The sequence below is a fragment of the Pan troglodytes genome, chromosome 4, assembly GCF_028858775.2.
Source record: "Pan troglodytes isolate AG18354 chromosome 4, NHGRI_mPanTro3-v2.0_pri, whole genome shotgun sequence".
Lineage (NCBI taxonomy): Eukaryota > Metazoa > Chordata > Mammalia > Primates > Hominidae > Pan > Pan troglodytes.
Window position 1 is genome coordinate 20,064,558 of NC_072402.2, and position 20,528 is coordinate 20,085,085.

Below are 20,528 nucleotides of genomic sequence, written 5' to 3' on the forward strand. Positions count from 1 at the left end.
TTCCTCAATCCCACAGCTGCAAGAGGGAGCACTACTGCAGGAAACCCAGCCACTGGCCACCTTCCACCCCAGCAGGGATTGGAGCATTCAACTCCTGTCTAAGCTCACTTCTGAGCAGCTGCTCCCCCAAATAGCTTAATAAAACCACGTCTACTCTTCCTAATGCTTTTGCCCTATGGCCAGCACCATTCTCCTCAGAGACCTCTTCACAGACTATTGAGATGATCAGCATGAACTTCCTCAACATCTTACCACACACGCCCATCTCAACCCACACTTTTATCTGTTTTTATCCACACTGATCAGTGCCAGCTTTCTTCTCATCACAGAGGAATTGACCCCCCCTTTTCTGGTTTCTGGCTAATTCCTTCACCTGTGCTAGCAAATTCCACCCCCTCCCACCCTATACTTCAGAATTCTTTCTGTCTCTAGCTTGGCTACTTCCCTGCACATCCAAGTGGTTCACTTCTTAAAATCAACAAACAAAACTTCACCATTCCTATGTCTCTCTTTTCCCCCCACAGCCAAGCTCCCTGAAAGAACAGAGGGCAATTCAACCTCATGTCCACTTCTTACCTCCTGTCCACTCCTTCACAGACTGCAATCTGGACTCCAGCCGTACCACTCCAGACTCAAGGGTTTCTGGCAAAACTCTGATATTCTCCCTCCCCATCGTTACTAAATCTACTGCTTCTTTTTTTCCCAGTGCAAACCTTAGCTGACCTCTCTGTGGCAGCTGACAATATTAACTACTCATTTCCTCTTAACAATTTTCTCCTCTCTTGTCTTAAAATTCCTTCTACTTTTAATATATAGGACCATTTTTTCCTCATCTCCTTCTTCTCCTTTTTTTCTTTTTCTTTTTTTTTTTTGCCTCCTGTTCTGTTGCTTCTCTCTTAAAATGCTCTCTATGCTTCTAATCTCAGTTCTGTTCATTACTCCGAGCACATTTTCCTTAGAAAATACCAACTCCCCAATATCCATCCTGGAGCTTAACTTCCCCTGAGCTACAGACTCACAGAGCCAACTGTCTCCAGGCATCTCCATGTGCATCCCAAGTATAACAAGTTCTACACTGAGCTCATAATTCCTCTCATTCCCAAGCTTCCACCAGTAACCCTGGACTTTTCCTGTTTTCTCTTTCTAAGTAAATTACATCACCATCTGCCTAGTCACCCAAGTGGGATCCCTGAGAAGTATGGCAACTCCCTCACCCTGCCTCCCTGAGGCATTCAATCAGCCCCTGACGCTTGTACAATCTACCTCTTTAACATCACTGCCATCTATTTCCCTTTCTCCATTCCCATTGCATTTGCCTTAATTCAGACTCCTTTCATCATTAAAATTAATAAGAACTATATTTACTTGAGTACTATATGCTGGGAATATAACATACATAATGCCAGGAGGTGTTATTGCCCATATTTTTACAAATAAATAAATGAGACCCAAAAAGGAAAATAACTGCATCTTGTCTCACATTTTGAGTCTAAACCCACCTACACTGCAGACAAAATCAGCTCTTCTTTTTTAAAAATCATGTTTATTGTGAAAATAACACATATACAGAAAAGGTACATAAAGTAAGAACAGCATAAAAATTATTATAAAGTCGTCTTTCTAAAATGCCAATCTAATCTTGCTCCTGATATTTTCCTAACCTTTTCAAAGTCTCCCTGTTGCCTTTAAGGGTAAAGTCAAACCTGAGCAAAGCACAAAGGGTCTCCGGGGATGTCAGCTCAGCGTGCTTCCTCAGCCTTTCTTAGCCACGCCCTCTCACTCACCCTGGCTCCAGCCCCACACGCTGTATCTCCATGCTCCAGACTTTGATCCTACATGGCTCCTGGCTGAGAGTGTGGTGTATATTCTTCTCCAGCCCTTGCTTCACCCCTTCCATTGGATACCTAATTTACTCTTTGGGAACTACGTCTTATTGCTCTTTTCAGAAAGAGCTTTGTCTAAAGGGGAAAAAAGACTCTTGGCAATATTGCATGGCCAAAGCCATGCATGAAAGCCTTCGCTGTTCACCTGGAGTATCAGAAATGGGGAAGTTCTGACATATTTGGGACATGTCCACTCTGCCTAAGAAAAAAAAAAATCAGGAAGAGATTTGAGGCAATCATTTTAGGTCATTTATGGTGAGTTCAGTCTACTCTGACTGAAGACTACATCTCAGTAATTCCTACCCACAGCCCCTCACCACCCCAAAATTAGGTGGAAGCTATGGGTAATGTTGATTATTATTATTATTGCCATTATTTTATGTAAATCTATTCAGCTGTGCAAGTTAGAAAATGAAAACGAATCCTTAACATTTCCCTTTCTGCCCCCTCAGTCTATCATAATGTCCTATTTTGCATCTGAAATTATCTCTTGAAGCCACCTACTCTGGTCATCTCTGGCATCACTCTTCTCATCAAAGCTATCATTGTCTCTTAGCTGAATTACTGTAGTAGCCTCTAACTCATCCAAAGAATTTACTCTGGCCTTTTCTCAGCCATTCTCCATATTGGAGCTAGTTATATTTGCAAAACACAAATATGATCACATGATCCTATCACCACTCCACCCCCATCCTGGCCTGGCTAAAACTCTTCAGTGTCTTCACTTTTATAACAAACTGAGCACTTAAATATTCCAAGCACTTAGAACAATATTAAGTGCATAATAGGTGCTCAACAAATATTGATGAAACAAGTGAAAGAGTATGACCTTCATCTACACTCCTGCTTTCTCTAACTGAGAATTCCAGCCACCTTGACCTCCCTTCAGTTCTATATTCCCTATAATCACTTGGCTTTGCACATGTTGTTCCCTCTTTTTCATGCCTTCTCCCTTTCCTCCTTAAGCAAGTTCTTTACTACCTTCTTCCTTCAAATCAGACTTTAATCATCATGTCTCCAGAGCAGGCTTCCCTCATTGCATCATGAGCCTCTTCTCCACAGTGCTTGTCACACTTGCAGTTTTACACATGCTTATGTGATTATTTTACTGATGTCCACTACCCTGCCCTATTAGCTTGCAGCACTATGAAGACAGAGACTGTGTCTGTTTTCCCTCATCAATATATCCCAGGTACTTAGCACAGTGTTTGACATTCGGTAGACACTCAACAAACAGTTAAGAGATGAATGAATGCATTATAAATTGGTATTCAAAGTGCCCACCTATTTTACAATTCTATTTTAATGTAGCCCTGAAACCTAGAAACTCATGTGAGAGGCAAATTACAGAAGACAATTCTTTTTCTACTCTTCTTTTTTCTTTGAAAGTCCTTGTTAGAGTCTGAAGTACAACTATTGGGCTTCCAGGATACAATGTTTTTAAATATTATTTCATTTGAGTTCTTATAGAAACTTTGTTTAAAAACAAACACTTCAAAAATAAAGAACAGAGGGCAGTAGAATTTGCCATAATTCACCTGAAAAAATCAAAACTTTTCTAACCTAAAGCAAAATCTCTCTTACTACCAATGAAGTATATAGACGTACCCCTGCCACGGATGAAAACCTATTTAGTTTTTAAATATGAATAAGAAATGATGATTCTTGAGGCTTAACTGTGAGCTTGCAAGATATTTGTTTTGAAGAACTTGCTATGTTTTAAGCATCAACACATGTAGTTTGTCGATATGTCTGACATTCCCAGGTAAAAGTAAAACTATTAGGCTATATATTTTTTAAAAGTCTTATGCTAATGTGGTTCTTTAGGAATGATGTGATATGGTTTGGCTGTGTCCCTACCCAAATCTCAACTTGAATTATATCTCCCAGAATTCCCACGTTGTGGGAGGGACCCAGGGGAAGGTAATTGAATCATGGGGGCTGGTCTTTCCTGTGCTATTCTCGTGATAATGAATAAGTTTCACGAGATCTGATGGTTTTATCAGGGGTTTCCACTTTTGCTTCTTCCCATTTTTCTCTTGCTGCTGCCACGTAAGAAGTGCCTTTCACCTCCCACCATGATTCTGAGGCCTCCCCAGCCATGTGGAACTGTAAGTCCAATTAAACCTCTTTTTCTTCTCAGTCTCAGGTATGTCTTTATCAGCACTGTGAAAATGAACTAATACACCATGTCTTATTACTCTTTTGTAAAATATTTTGTGAATAAGTAAAGAAGTTTCTTGCCACATTGCAGGCCAGAGCCAGTGCCATCCATTGTAGACACTGCTGCCCATATGGGAATGAATTATCAGAAATGGGGAAGTCTTACCACACTTAGGGCATGTCTTTCCTCCATGGAGTGAAGATTTGATGTAATTATGTTACATTTTTGGATAACTTATGGTGGAGTGAAGATGGAATGTGGAGTGCACTTTAATTAAAGACTAAGCCAGAATTGTACTCACCCCTATCCCACAACTTAGGTGCAGAGTTGAGTTAGTAATACTCAATTCGTGGCACTCCAGCCTAATAGGTTGGTGCTAGATCTCTCCCTTGTTCTATTTCTTTCTTTTATTCAAGATCCTGTCACCCATTCTTCTCCCTACTCACTCTAATATGTTTATTATATATATTATTGGATGTGTGTATATCCTTATAAAATACAACGGCCTGCAACGCTGTCCATGATCTGGCACTAGATAACCCTCTTACTTCATCTCCTCCCCTTCTCCCCTATCTCATTCTACTCCAGCCACGCTGGCCTCCTAGCCACTTCCTGAACTTACTAAATGTACCTCAGGGACTTTGTACTTGCTCTGTTTTTTTCTGCCTGAAATACGCATTGCTCAGTTATCCACATGGCCCACTCCATGTATTTGTTTAAATGTCTCTTTATGTTAAAAATTGGGGAGGAAACTTCCCTGTCTTATTTTAAAAAGTAACATACCCCCTTGTCACTTTCTGTCTCCATACTGTGATTTATTTTTCACAGTTGCAGTTATTGCCTCACCAGAGAAACTTTTTTGTACCTATATATTTTTTTGTCTCTCTCCTCTTACTAAAATAAGAGGCAATAGGACATCATGGTTAAATCCTAAAAACCCTAAAGTTAGACCTACTAGGCTTGAATTTTCACTCTGCTATTTACTATGTGACCTTCAGCAGGTAATTCTCAACTCTAAAATAGGGATGATAATAGTATCTGCCTCATAGGGTTGCAATTTTACCTGGCACACAATCCACAAAATTTAAATATTATCTATTGTCATTATTATTACATTTATTTTATTATTAGAAATAAGCTCCATGAAGTCAAGAACAAAGTTTACTTTGTATCACCAGTGACTGGACAGTGCCTAGCAATAGCACTGAATATTTATTAAGTGAATGCTATTTTGCAAGTGCATGGTTTTTTCAAAGAAAAAAAAGTTTATTAAGTATAACATGCATACAGAAAACTGCACTAAGTCAAAATTGTACAGCTCTATGAATTTTCTTTTTCTTTTTTTTTTTTTTTTTTTTTTTTTCTTGAGACAGAGTTTCACTCTTGTCACCCAGGCTGGAGTGCAATGGCGCCATCTCAGCTCACTGCGACCTCCGCCTCCTGGGTTCAAGCGATTCTCCTGACTCAGCCTCCTGAGTAGCTGGTATTACAGGCGCCTGCCGCCATGCCCAGCAAATTTTTGTCTTTTTAGTAGAGACAGGGTTTCACCATGTTGGCCAGGCTGGCCTCAAACTCCTGACCTCAGGTGATCCATCCGCCTCAGCCTCCCAAAGTGCTGGGATTACAGGCATGAGCCACTGCGCCCGGCCAGCTCTATGAATTTTCACAAAAAACAAACCCATGAAACCACCAGCCATATTAAGAAATAAAAACATTATTAGACCTCTAGAAGGCCTGTCCCAGTTACTACAGCTCACTTCCCAAAGGTAACCACTCTCTTGACTTCTATGATTATAGATCAATTTTGCCTAGTTTTGAAATTTATGTAAATAGAATTATATATTATATACTCTTTAGTAACTGACTTCTTTCATCTGTGTAGCACACAACAGTCATTCATTCATTCTCATTGCTGTATAGTATTCCAGCAAATACTGTATTCCAGTACAGTATTCCAGTGTGTGACTATGTCACCATTTATTTATCCATTTTGTAGTTGATAGACACTTGGGTAAGTAGTTCCCAGTTTGGAACTATTATGAATGGTGCTACTATGAATATTCTCATCCATGTCTTTGGGACACATAGGTAAGCATGTATATATACTTAGAAGATGAATTGCAGGAAAGTAGGGCATACTTTTGTTGAACCTTACTAGATCCTGCTTATCTTAGTCTGTTCAGGCTTCTATAAAAAAAACACCATTACATGGATAGTTTATAAACAGAAATTTATTTCTCATAGTACTGGAGGCTAGAAAGTCCAAAATCAAGACACTGGCAGATTTGGTATCTGATGAAGGACTGTTTTTTATAGATCTTCTAGCTGTGTCTTTATATGGTGGAAGGGGCAAGTTTTAACCTTTTAAAGTTCCGGGGTCCCTCTTATAAGAACATTAATTCCATTCATGAGGGCTTCACTCTTATGACCTAATCACCTTCCAAAGTTACAACTTTCTAATACCATCACCTTGGGGGTTAGGTTTCAACACATGAATTAAGGGAGAGAATGGGACACAAACATTCAAACCATAGCACTGCTGAACGATTTTCCCAAGTGCTTGCACCAGTTTTCACTCCTAACAGCAGCATGGGAAAGTACCAATATATATGTTTTTCTAAGCAACATAAATATTGTATTAGGTTCTGTTATTTCCCACTGTTTTCACTGAATATTGTGTTTCTAAGATCTATATATGTTGCTATACATTTATTCCTTCCAACTATTGCATGGCATTTGATAGTATGCTTTCATCATTGAATTCTTTTTCTGAATTTTTTTGAAAGGTGCTTGTCAGTGAAGCAGGGTTTTTGTTTGCCTTCCCTGCATCGATTCTTCTCTTCTCCCATTCTGACAGAATTACCTGCATTCAGCCACATAGTCAAGTGTTCCAGCCTCAGCCCCTAAAGGTGACTCTTCAGTCATCTAAACCAATCAGGATACTTTAATTTCCTTTATGACCCTGTTCTGGCCAGTGAAACTTGGAGGGGAAGTCTATACAGAATGGGACAGTGGGGAAGTTGCTTCTGAAAAAGGTTTCTTCATTCTTCTATAGAAACACAAGAAAGAGATCCTCTTTTCTTACCTCTAGATGTTAATGGGAGACTATGATAACAGGAATTACTGCAGCCAACTTGTGACCAGGGAGGCAGTTAGATAAAAGATGAAGAAACTTTGAGTTCCTCATGATACCACTAAGCCAGAAGCCACCCTACCTCAAGATTTGTTAGATGAGAAAATAGTTTTAGTTGGATTTTCTTATTTGCAACCAAAAGGGTCCCATTATAATAACGAAACCACTTGCATTAACTTGTTTATTAAAAGGCATTTTGTATTAAACAGACCATTTTTCAGTCCCTCTATTTTGTTTTAAATAATTTCAATTTGATGTCCCTTATTGACTATGAGGTTAATTTTATGACACTGAGACCATCGAACAAATGGACGTCTTATTCAACTTACTGATCGGCATTCTGCAATCTTTTTATTCACAATTTCAGAAGAACATAGTTGATTTTGAACACATGATCTGCCAAGTAAAGGATATCATGATACATTTTGAGTTAGTGTTTTTAATCTTGTATTTTAGAAAAAGTATGGTAAGCCAAAATTTTCAGATATACTATTAGTCATATCTTCTATAATAAACAAATTTTATAAATTTTAAGACTTTTTTCATTTTAATTTTGGGGTAGGCAATACATACATTGATACAATATACTCAGCATTGTCATTTCCATGGGCTTCTGGTTTATTTGACCAGTCTTTTCTAGACTAATATTTCAGTATTTCATCTTCACACAGTATAAAATAATATAATTACATGTGATGAAATACCTATTCTGCATTAGGCACTGAGCTTGAACCTCTGCAAGCATTATTTAATTATACTTCTGGGAGGTATTTTTATTTTAATTTTTAAGAATATGAAACTGAGGCTCAGAGAGATTACGTAACTTACTCTAGGATTCATAGCAAGTGAGAAGCAGAGCTGGAATTTTAATCCACACCTATTAGATTACAGAACTCATACTCTTAGCCACTTTGTCATACAGCTTCTCTAACTTTTTACTATGATAATCATTGGCATATTTAAGGCTAAATGGGAGGCTCCACTAAAAAGATTTAACTTTTTAAAGTAAGCTGAAATAATAATTAATCATATCGAACACTTACTGAGTACTTTCCATTTGCTATGTAACCATTTAAGAGCTCTTATCAACCAATTTACTCCTTGCAAGTTTATTTTTAGATAAACAGTGAATTATATGGGAATAAATAGGGTAGCAATCTGAAAATCAATTGATATTCTGATCATCTTTAACACAGAAATAAACTGGAGGACAATACATTGTTTTGTTCTATCATTTGGGAACTTTTTCCATTGCAAGAGACCAAGAAAAAAATGTCAAATCAAACTGACTTAAGACCCTCAAAAAGACTATTGGCTTGCATAACTAGGAAATCTCTAGAGGTAGAGCTCTTCCAAACAGGGCTGGATTCTGGGCTCTATAATGTCCCACAGCTTTTTTCTAACTTTTGGCTGTATCCCACCCAGTTACCTGATTTTGTTGGCTTCTTTCTCAGACTCTATTTAGTGGGCCCTGGCACCTCCAAGTTCCTCCCTCCTGATGGTAAAATAAGAGGAAGCAGCTCCCACCTCTTGTATACTCAAGTTCAAGGCCAGAAGGACTTTTCTAGCAGACCGAAAATTACTTTGATTGCCCTGTCTTAAGTTCCTGCTCACCTCTGAAACTATCCTGTGGCAAAGGAGAGGCAAATCCCCCATTGCGGTGAGAGAGAGGAGTCACTGGCTCTACCTCTGGAACTAAAGGGTGAGGCTCCAGCCATATCAACTGGGAGGAGGGGTAGAAAGGTAGATTCTCAGAAGAAAATCAGTAAAATGGGTACTATTGTAGATCGTCCCCCAGAGAACCATGCCTCCTACTATTCACAACCTGCCCTCAAATCTGGGCTGGCCCTATGACTATCTTTTCTAACAGACTTTTTTTTTTTATAATAGTTTTAGATTTATAGAAAAAAATTAGGCCATAGTACAGAGAGATCCCATGTATTCCTTCACTCAATTTCTCCTATAATTATCATCTTACAACTGTGTGGTACATTTATTATAGTTAGTGAACTCATATTTATACATTATTAATAACTAAGGTCCACAGTAGTTTATTTAGATTTATGTAGTTTTTTGTCTAATATTGTTTTTTGTTCCTGTATCTTATCTAGACTATCACACTACATTTACTTGTCATGTTTCCTTAGACTTCTCTTGGCTATGACAGGTTCTTAGATAGACCTTCTTTGTTTTTAATAACCTTGACAATTTTTAGGAGTACTGGTCAAGTATTTGTTGGATGTCCCCTATCAGAACTTGTCTGATGTTTTTCTCATGATTAGACTAGGATTATGAGTTTTGGGGAGGAGGACCATAAAAATAAAGGGTCATTTTTATGACTCTAATCAAGAATATATACTGTCAATATGATTTATCACTGTTGATAATGGCCTTGATCTGTGGCAGCAGTACTCTTTTCCACCCCCAACCCCATACTGTACTCTTAAGAAGGAAGTCACTATGAGCAACCCACACTTAAGGAATGGGTATTTATGCCTCCCAAGACTAAACCAGGAAGATGTTGAATCTCTGAATAGATCAATAACAGGTTCTGAAATTGAGGCAATAATTAATAGCCTACCAACCAAAAATGTCCAGGACCAGAAGGATTCACAGCCGAATTCTACCAGAGGTACAAAGAAGAGCTGGTAGCATTCCTTCTGAGACTATTCCGATCAATAGAAAAAGAGGGAATCCTGCCTAACTCATTTTATGAGGTCAGCAACATCCTGATACCAAAGCCTAGCAGAGACACAACAAAAAAAGAGAATTGTAGGCCAATATCCCTGATGAACATCGATGCAAAAATCTCAATAAAATACTGGCAAACCGAATTCAGAAGCACATCAAAATCTTATCCACCATGATCAAATCGGCTTCCTCCCTGGGATGCAAGGCTGGTTCAACATATGCAAATCAATAAACGTAATCCATCACATAAACAGAATCAATGACAAAAACCACATGATTATCTCAATAGATGCAGAAAAGGCCTTTGACAAAATTTAACAGCCCTTCATGCTAAAAACTCTCAATAAACTAGGTATCGATGGAAGGTATCTCAAAATAAAAAGAGCTATTTAGGACAAACCCACAGCCAATATCATACTGAATGGGCAAAACCTGGAAGCACTCCCTTTGAAAACTGGCACAAGACAAGGATGCCCTCTCTCACCACTCCTATTCAACATAGTATTGAAAGTCCTGGCCAGGGCAGTCAGGCAAAAGAAAGCAATAAAAGGTATTCAAATAGGAAGAGAGGAAGTCAAATTGTCTCTGTTTGCAGATGACATGATTGTATATTTAGAAAACTCGATCGTCCCAGCCCAAAATCTCCTCAAGCTGATAAGCAACTTCAGCAAAGTCTCAGGATACAAAATCAATGTGCAAAAATCACAAGCATTCCTATACACCAATAACAGACAAACAGAGAGCCAAATCATGAGTGAACTCCTATTCACAATTGCTACTAAGAGAATAAAATACCTAGGAATCCAACTTACAAGGGATGTGAAGGATCTCTTCAAGGAGAACTACAAACCACTACTCAAGGAAATAAGAGAGGACACAAACAAATGTAAAAACATTCCATGCTCATGGATAGGAAGGATCAATATCATGAAAATGGCCTTACTGCCCAAAGTAATTTATAGGTTCATGCTATCCCCATCAAGCTATCACTGACTTTCTCCACAGAATTGGAAAAAACTACTTTAAACTTCATATGAAACCAAAAAAGAGCCTGCATAGCCAAGATAATCCTGGGCAAGAAGAACAATGCTGGAGGCATCACGCTACCTGACTTCAAACTATACTACAAGGCTACAGCAACCAAAACAGCATGATACTGGTATCAAAACAGATATATAAACCAATGGAACAGAATAGAGGCCTCAGAAATAAGACCACACATCTAGCACCATCTGATCTTTGACAAACTTGACACACACAAGCAATAGGGAAAAGATTCCCTATTTAATAAATGGTGTTGGGAAAACTGGCTAGCCATATGCAAAAAACTGAAACTGGACCCCTTCCTTACACCTTATGCAAAAATCACTCAAGATGGATAAAAGACTTAAACGTAAGACCTAGGACCATAAAAATCACAGAAGAAAACCTGGGCAATAACATTCAGGACATAGGCATGGGCAAAGACTTCATGACTAAAACACCAAAAGCAATGGCAACAAAAGCCAAAATTGACAAATTGGATCTAATTAAACTAAAGAGCTTCTGCACAGCAAAAGAAACGATCATCAGCATGAACGGACAACCTACAGAATGGGAGAAAATGTTTGCAATCTAGCCATCTGACAAAGGGCTGATACCCAGAATCTACAAAGAACTTAAACAAGTTTACAAGAAAAAAGCAAACAACCCCATCAAAAAAATGGGCAAAGGATATAAACAGACACTTCGCAAAAGAAGACATTTATGCAGCCAACAGATATATGAAAAAATGTTCATCATCACTGGTCATTAGAGAAATGCAAATCAAAACCACAATGAGATACCATCTCATGCCACTCAGAATGGTGATCATTAAAATATCAGGAAACAACAGATGCTGGAGAGGTTGTGGAAAAATAGGAATACTTTTACACTGTTGGTGGGGATGTAAATTAGTTCAACCATTGTGGAAGACAGTGTGGCGATTCCTCAAGGATCTAGAACTAGAAATACCATTTGACCCAGCAATCTCATTACTGGGCATATACCCAAAGGATTATAAATCATTCTATGATAAAGACATGTGCACACTTATGTTTTCTGCAGCACTATTCACAACAGCAAAGGCTTGGAACCAACCCAGATGTCCATCAATGATAGACTGGATTAAGAAAATGTGGCACATATACACCATGGCATACTATGCAGCCATAAAAAAGGATGAGTTCATGTCCTTTGCAGGGACATGGATGAAGCTGGAAACCATCACTCTCAGCAAAGTATTACAAGATCAGAAAAGCAAACACTGCATGTTCTCACTCATAAGTGGGAGTTGAACAATGAGAACTCATGGACACAGGGAGGGGAACATCACACACCAGGGCCTGCGGGGGGTGGGGGGGCTACAGAAGGGATAACATTAGGAGAAATACCTAATGTCGGTGACAAGTTGATGGGTGCAGCAAACTACCATGGCACGTGTATACCTATGTAACAAAACTGCACGTTCTTCACATGTAACCCAGAACTTAAAGTATAATAATTTTTTTAAAAAGGAATGGGTATTTATGCTTCCCCTCCATGAGGATGCAATATCTACATAAATCATTTAAATTCTTCAAGGGATGTTTGTCTATTCTCATCCATTTATTTATTCATTTATTTGATCATTTGTGCAAAGATTCCTAGCCCATACTTTGGGCTATAATCTAACACTACTTTATTTTTTGTTGCTGAAATTGTTCCAGCTTTGGCCATTGGGAGCTCTTTCAGTTGGCTCCTGTGTATGACTAGCTTTTTGACAAATAGAATGCAACAAAACTGACAATGCATGACCTTCTAAGCTAGGTCATAGAAAGTCTTGCAGCTTCTGCCAGGGTCTCTTGAATTCTCACTCTGGAGGAAACCGCTCTCATAAAAACTCTAACTACTCCACAGTTACACTGCAATATTGCGATGAATCTGAAGATAGTCATGTGAAAACGCCATGTGGACAGAGAAAGATACCAACCTCTAGCTCTTCCAGTCATTCCAGAAGATGAGCCAAAGATGTGCGTCAGGAAGCCATCTTAGATATCCACCCCAGGCAAGCCTTCAGATTACTCTAGCCCCAGCCACCATCAAACCACCACCATATGAGAGGTCCCAAACAAGAACTCCAAGCTGAGTTGAGCCTGGTCAACCTACAGAGCCATGAGCAACAGCAGTGAATTGTTTTAAGCCACTAAATGTTGGGGTTTTTTGTGATGTCACAGAAGACAACTGAAACAGATGCAAAAATCTACTAGATATAATATTAACTGCCAACCTAGCACAAGTTTTATTAAACATATATAGTGTTGGCATTCTTGTTTCATTGCCCAGAAAGAATAATTTATCCACACATACATGGCAAAATGTTAATGAATCTTTTTCTTCTCACATAATAAAGTTATTTAACTTCTGGAGGCCTTCAGGTGACATTCTGATTAAAAATGTTGCCCCACACAGATAGTTAGGCTTTCTAAAGATATTAATGTCAGTTCAAAACCAGTAATATTTGTCTTGAGTAACTCTGCTGCTTGCCTAACAATTAGTCATAGCAAAGTAGACTTTTGAATAGAATTTTCAGGCAGCAGAGTCTTTAAGAACACAGAAACAGAACAGAAACCTGAAACGTTTCCCAGCATCATGGTAGGAAATGTATTTCTACATCTGAGCCAATCTAAACTTCTATTGGCACCTTTACATGGGATTGGGGAACACAGGTCTCCATTCTACCACAGGGAAGAAGTCATTGCTTTTCTACATGCACTGTACATTTCCGGGAGTTAATGTGGTGGGGATTGTGGGGAAAGAAGCCAAAATATGGCTCCAGAAGAGATAAGATTATTAGTGTCAAGATTAGATTACCAGATTCAAAGAGGCTAGGTCACATCTATTTTTTCCACAAGGGAAGGTAGATCAGATTTCCATTTTATTCCTGACTCTCCTCTCTTTATTCATATTTCCTCCCTATCATTGAGAACAGTTTGCTCTCAGACATTTTATTTACAAATACATTTAAATTTCATTAATACATATTTGTTTTGTCTAGAATTTGCAATTATTTGACTTGGCTTGGGTTTAAGTTTATCTTGGGATAATGAACATAAGTATTGGCCTAACAAATTAACAGGGCAAACAAGCTAAGAAGGGCTTATTTCAAAATAGTTAAGATCAAAATATTTGTATGGTCTTAAATATTAATTGTGTATATACAAACAGGTATTGCTAATCTGCAACCAAGTCTTACCTATTCACTAGAGATTCAGCTTGAAAACAGTTATCAATTAAAGTTTCCTAAGCAATAAAAATAATACGTTTTTAAATATTCACCAAGCAAGGCCACTAGAGAGTCTAGAGACAGAGACTCCTTCAGGGCAGTGATAGTGCCCTGGCACCTAAACATGTAGATTGGACCTCAGGAGGTACTCAGTAAATGTTTACTGAATGAATTAACAATGATTCAGACTCCACTGGTTTAAGCACAGGGATATGTATAATATAGAGGTCTCAAATGGCAGTTTATAGGCCAAATTCAGTCCATAGTCTTATCTGGTGTGGCCTGCATATTGTTATATTTTGTTTTTATTTTCTTAAAAAGGGAATAAATTCATTTAGTTCAAAATCTTTTTTAAAAAAGTGTTTACTGTACAGTAAATAGTCTCACTCCCACCTCTGTGTCTTATCTCCCCATTTCCCCCCAACTTCTCTCAAGGTCATCTCCTATATTCGTTTCTTGTGTATTCTTCTATTGTCTCTTTAGGCAAATTAAAAAAAAAAAATGCATTGATAGTCTTATTTCTCCCCTTTTTACAAAGGTAAAATATTATACATCCTGCTTTTTCTCTCTTTTTTTTTAACTGAAAATAAACTTGGAGATCTTCCCTATCTTCCTAAACCAATCAGTTTCACTCTGCCTTTCATGCCCAGACATGGTAGGCATTTGAATTCCAGATAGAGTAATATTATCAAATGCAGAGTAGGCAAAGAGAGCTGTTTTGCCTAGTTCATCATACCGAAGTAGCTGAGCAGGGATGGGGAAGCCACTTCCATATTAAGAGGTCCTAAACACAGTGGGCACATCCTACATACTAGTTACACTGAATGAATTGCAAATATAGTATCCACAGACTGGTAGCGGCTCCACCCCCTGCTTTACACACACACACACACAAACACACAAACACACAGACACACACGGACCTGGAAATGCTAAATCAGTGACAATGCCAGAATTTCTAAGTGAGAAATTCTCAACATTTCCTTTTATTTTTTCTAGGTATCTAATTCCTCCCACCTTCATCCCACCCCAGTTCCCCCCATTCCACTCTTTACGCTCCCCATATTACACCTTCCAGAGATAAATTCACCAGATGTAGTATTTTCTAGACTTCCCTAATCACAAGAATTTTAGGATTCCTTGTTAAAAATACAGATTCCCAGCTCCATCCCTTGGAGATTATAATTTAGGTCAGAACCTTTGCTTTGGGGATCAGACAGTTTTGGGAAGACTGTTCTAAGATGTTACTAGGTACTTTCTCATAATTGTGTTGAAACAGTTCTCTTAGGAAGAGGTAATCATAATTAGACGGAGTACCTGATTATGATGTGTTTCCTTGTTGCTATATTTTTACTATCCCAATTATTTAAAAAAATTTTAATTAATGGAAAAAACTGTATGTATTTACTGTGTACAACATACTGCTTTGAAGTATATATATATATACTTAAATATATTTTTTATATATACTTATTTTATATATATACTTCAAAATATATATTTTGAAGTATATATATAAAATAAGTATATATAATATAAAAATATTATATATATCTTGAAGTATATATATACTTTAAAATATATATATATATATACTTATATACAACTTAAATGTCCATCATTGAATGAATGGATGAAGAAAAATGTAGCATATATACACAATGGAATACTACTCAGCCACACAAAAGAAGGAAGCTCTATCATTTGTGACAACATGGATGAACCTAGAGACATTAAATGTATGTATTAAGCCAGGCATAGAAAGACAAATACCACATGATCTCAGTTATATGTGAAAACTAAAAATGTTAATCTTATAAAAGTAGAGAGTAGAATGTGGTTATCAGGGGTCGGGGTGGTTGGAGTGGGTGTTGGGGAGATGCTGGTTAATAGATACAAAATTTCATTTAGATAGGAGGAATATGTTGAAGAGATCTATTGTACAGCATGGTGACTATTGTTAACAGTATATTGTATTCTTGAAAAATGCTAAGAGAGTGGATGTAGGGTTCTCACCAAAAAAGAAAAAAACTATGTTAGGTAATGCATATGTGAATTAGATTAATTTAGGCATTCCATTATATATATATATAATGGAATATATAATGGATGCATACACACACATATGTGTGTGTGTGTGTGTGTGTGTGTGTGTGTGTGTATGATATATACCCAGTAGTGGGATTGCTGGATCTTATGGTAGTTCTATGTTTAATTTGAGAAACCTCCATACTGTTTTCCATAATGGCTGTACTAATTTATCTTCCCACCAACAGTGTGTGAGAGTTCCTTTTTCTCCACATCCTCATCAATACTAGTTATCTTTTCTCATTTTTATAGTAGCCACTCTAACAGACGTGAGGTGATGATATCTCACTGTGATTTTAATTTGCATTTCTCTGATGATAAATGATAGTGAGCATTTTTTCATATACCTGTTGGTCATTTGTATGTCTTGTTTTGAGAAATGTCTATTTGGGTACTTTGTCCACTTATTTTTTAAAATTTATTATTTATTTAGAAACAGGGTCTCACTGTGTTGTCCAGGCTGGCCTCAAACTCCTGGGCTCAAGCAATCCTCCTGCCTCAGCATCCCCAGTAGCTGGGACTACAGGCACATGCCACTGTATCCAGCTTCTGCATTTTTTAATTGGGTGATTTGTTTTCTTGTTATTGGGTTGTTTGAATTATTTCTATATTTTGGATAGTAACCCCTTATCAGATACATAGTTTGCTAATATTTTCTCCCATTATGTAGGTTGTCTCTTCAATCTGTTGTTTGTTTCCTTTGCCACATAGAAACTTTTTAATTTCATGTAATCCCATTTGTCTATTTTCACTTTTGTTGCTGATGCTTTTGGGGTCATGTCTAAAAAAATCATTGCACAGACCAATGTCATGGAGCTTTTTCAACTCTATTTTCTTCTAGTAGTTTCATAGTTTGAGGTCTTATGTTTAAGTCTTTAATCCACTCTGATTTGATTTTTTTATATGGTATGAGATGCAGATCTAATGTGATTCTTCTGCATGTGAATATCTACTTTTCCCAGCACCATTTCTTGAAGAGATTGCCCTTTCCCTATTGTTTGTTCTTGGTATCTTTGTTGGAAATCATTGTCTGTATATGTGTGGATTTACTTGGGGGCCTTCTATTCCATTCCACTGGTCAATATGTTTGTTTTTATGTCAGTAGCATGCTGTTTTGGTTACCATACCTTTGTAGTATATTTTGAAGTCTGGTAGTATGATACCTCTACCTCTATTCTTTTTGTTCAAGATTGCTTTGGCTATTCAGAGTTTTTGTGGTTTCATAAATTTTTTTTTTATTTCTGTGAAGAATGTCATTGGTATTTTTATAGGGATTACATTGATCTCTTCGGGTAGTATGGACATTTTAACAACTTAATTCCCCAAGTCTATCAACATGGGATATCCTTGCAGTTATTTGTGTCCTCTTCAATTTCCTTCATCAATATTTTATAACTTTTAGTGTAGAGATCTTTCACCTCCTTAGTTAAATTTATTCCTGAGTATTTTTTGTAGATACTTGTATTATAAATGGGATAGTTTTCTTCATTTCTTTTTCAGATAGTTTGCTGTTAGAGTATAGAAATGCTACTATTTTTGTATGTTGATGTGTATCCTGCAACTTTACTGAATTTGCTTATTAGTGCTAACAGTTTTTTGGTGGGGTCTTTAGGGTTTTCTATACATGAGGTCATGGCATCTGCAGACAGGGACAATTTAACTTCTTTCTTTCCAATTTAGAGGCCTTTTATTTCTTTCTCTTGCCTAATTGCTCTGGCTAGGACCTCTAGTCCTACATTAATTTCTAGTGGCTAAATAAATCCTCCTTTAGAGAAGTGGTATATAAAGTTTTTCACAATGATAAATATATAGGATATGAATATTTGTCTGGCACATTTGAGGGAGGCAGTCTCAGCCAGAGGCAACAGACCTAGGGGTTTTGGAGGAATGGCAAAGTGGTATTTCGTGGCACAATGTTTGGAAAATTCTGCTTGGATATCTTGAAGGAAAGGGGAAAGGAAACTAGCATTTGTTTAGCTCCTGTATGCCTGGCATTATCTTAGAACTAAGACTTTTTCTCTTGTACCACAATCTATTAAGCATAGATAGGTGTGTATTAATTCCCCTATTCTAAAGAAAAACAAACTGAGATAGCCAGATTTAAATCAAATCTCCTCCACAGGTAGTAAGGGCCTAGAACTGAACTGATCTTTTTGGCTTCCAAGTCCAACTTTTTTTTACCATTGCCTCAAATGGTAGCCCATATATATCTCAAAAGCTAAGAAGCATTCAAGAACTCAAATGACACAACTTTTCCTAGGTGCATTTTGGCTTCAACCCTAGTTACTGAGTATTCCAAATACAATCCCATTTGTGGTAGCTAGTCTCCAGGCTGGCTCTCAGTGATCCTGCCTCCTGTTATTCATGCTCTGGTATTTGTCCTCTCACATTGTATCAGGATTGGTCTGTATCACCAGTAAAATACAGAAAGAGTGATGGAATGTGACTTCAAAGGTTAGGGCACTCACTCTGGGGGAAACCAGTTACCATGTGGTGGGGACACTTGAGCAACTCCACAGAAAGGCCCACATGGTAAAATAACAAGTCACGGCAATAAGCCATATTGGAAGCAGGTCCCTCAGCCCCAGTCAAACCTTGAGATGATTACAGTCCTAGCTGATGTCTTGATTCCAACCTTATGAGACATCCTGAGTCAGAGTCCCCCAGCTGATCTACTCCCAAATTCCTGATCCACAGAAACTATGAAATAATGCATGTTGGTTGTTTTAAGCCACTAATTGTTGTAGTAATCGGTTACACACCAATATATAACTAGTGTAGGTTTCTATCATACAGATGAAGAAAAACAAAACAAAAACAGTAGACATTTGCCTCTATTGTTATTTACATTGATATAGACCATAGTCACAAGAGGCAGGAAAAAGCAAGATTTTTGCTACACTTTCCAAATATTATTAACTTTTTAATTTGCTTTATTAAGGACTCGTTCTGAAAATAAAACCAAAATAGCAGTTCGAGGTAACTTCCACTACAAAGTGAAGAAAAGTATCTTTATGGATTTGATGTTTGAACCAGTGTGACTGAGAAACAAAATAATCTACCAAGCGGGCAAAAGTGGTTTTGTAAATTAAGTTCAATGTTGTCATGACATAAAGCATTAGATGACAAACTACTTCTGCACACTAGAGATAAAGCACATGTTTGCTCATTGGTCTATCAAATAGAAAACAAGGACCATCTGTTAATTACCACCAGAAGACTAGAAAAAGAGAAGATAAATGGAATTTAATCTTCCTCTATCCAAGGTAGATAGACATTTTTCCTTTTTTTGTGGGGGGGGGTCATGTTCTGGGAAAAGAAAAAGTCTATAATTGGGCTGAAGAAAGTTTATTAAATCTGATAAATATTTATCCATATAAAATATTTCCAAGGAAGTAATTAACAACAAAGTGGAAATATGGCAAATAGTATCACCACATGATACGTAAGTTTTCATTGTGTTATAGGGATACCAAATATTATCATGGTACACTCATTTGGGCTTAATTTTTGCCAAGCATTTTACAATTGTTTTTAGCTCCAATCCATCAAAGCAATATAGTACAATACGTTAATATTCTTACAAGTTCTAATTGAGTAAACTTGGACAGGTGAGATAAGAGCACACATGTTTTATTTGTTTGCTTATTTATAGAGACAAGGTCTCTTTATGTTGAACAGACTGGTTTTCAACTCCTGGCCTCAAGTAATCCTCCTTTTGGGCCTCCCAAAATGCTAGGATTACAGGCATGAGCTACTGCACATAGCTCAAAAATGGTTTTTGAAAGTATTAGGGCTAAGGCCAGGTAATAGCATCTAGCTCTTTACTATGGCAAATCCCAGAACAGGTGTGGAGAAGAGGTGATGAAGAGTAACCTCTTCCCCCTTACCCTCATCCCCAGGCATCTGGTATTCTTATGCTCTTTCCAGCCTGTACTAAATCTTTTAAAGGGGCTGCAAATAATATTGCTTGCTTGCTGTCCATACTTAGAGCCTAACTCCCAGCTTTTCATGAGCCTATCCCTACCAGTCATTAACCTAAATGAGGTTGACCAAGCATAGGCCTCCAGGCTACTGCCCGACAGGCAAGTTCATTGCTGGCTATTTCATAAATCTCATGCGCAGAAGAGAAGCATTTCCCTAGGTCTACCCCTATCATTTGTAGGATTGGTGCTAGAGCACAAATGGAAGTCCACATTTAAAAGTTATAAATCAGGTTAATAAAATGTTATCTAAAATATGTTCTATCATCCTATCTTGACAACAAAACTTCATAGCAACAAA

General features: G+C 37.5%; 2 long non-coding RNA genes across 3 annotated transcripts in view; both read right to left on the minus strand.

Annotated features, from left to right (window-relative positions):
• The window catches only part of LOC129143936 (uncharacterized), an 812,938-nt gene that overhangs the window by 724,102 nt on the left and 68,308 nt on the right, over window positions 1-20,528 (minus strand). The gene's annotated exons all lie outside the window — the stretch shown is intronic.
• LOC134810062 (uncharacterized) lies at window positions 7,513-13,459 on the minus strand. The gene is made up of 2 exons (XR_010157173.1): window positions 12,864-13,459; window positions 7,513-7,576 (listed from the first exon to the last, which is right to left on the minus strand). It is a non-coding gene; the product is annotated as an uncharacterized LOC134810062 (long non-coding RNA).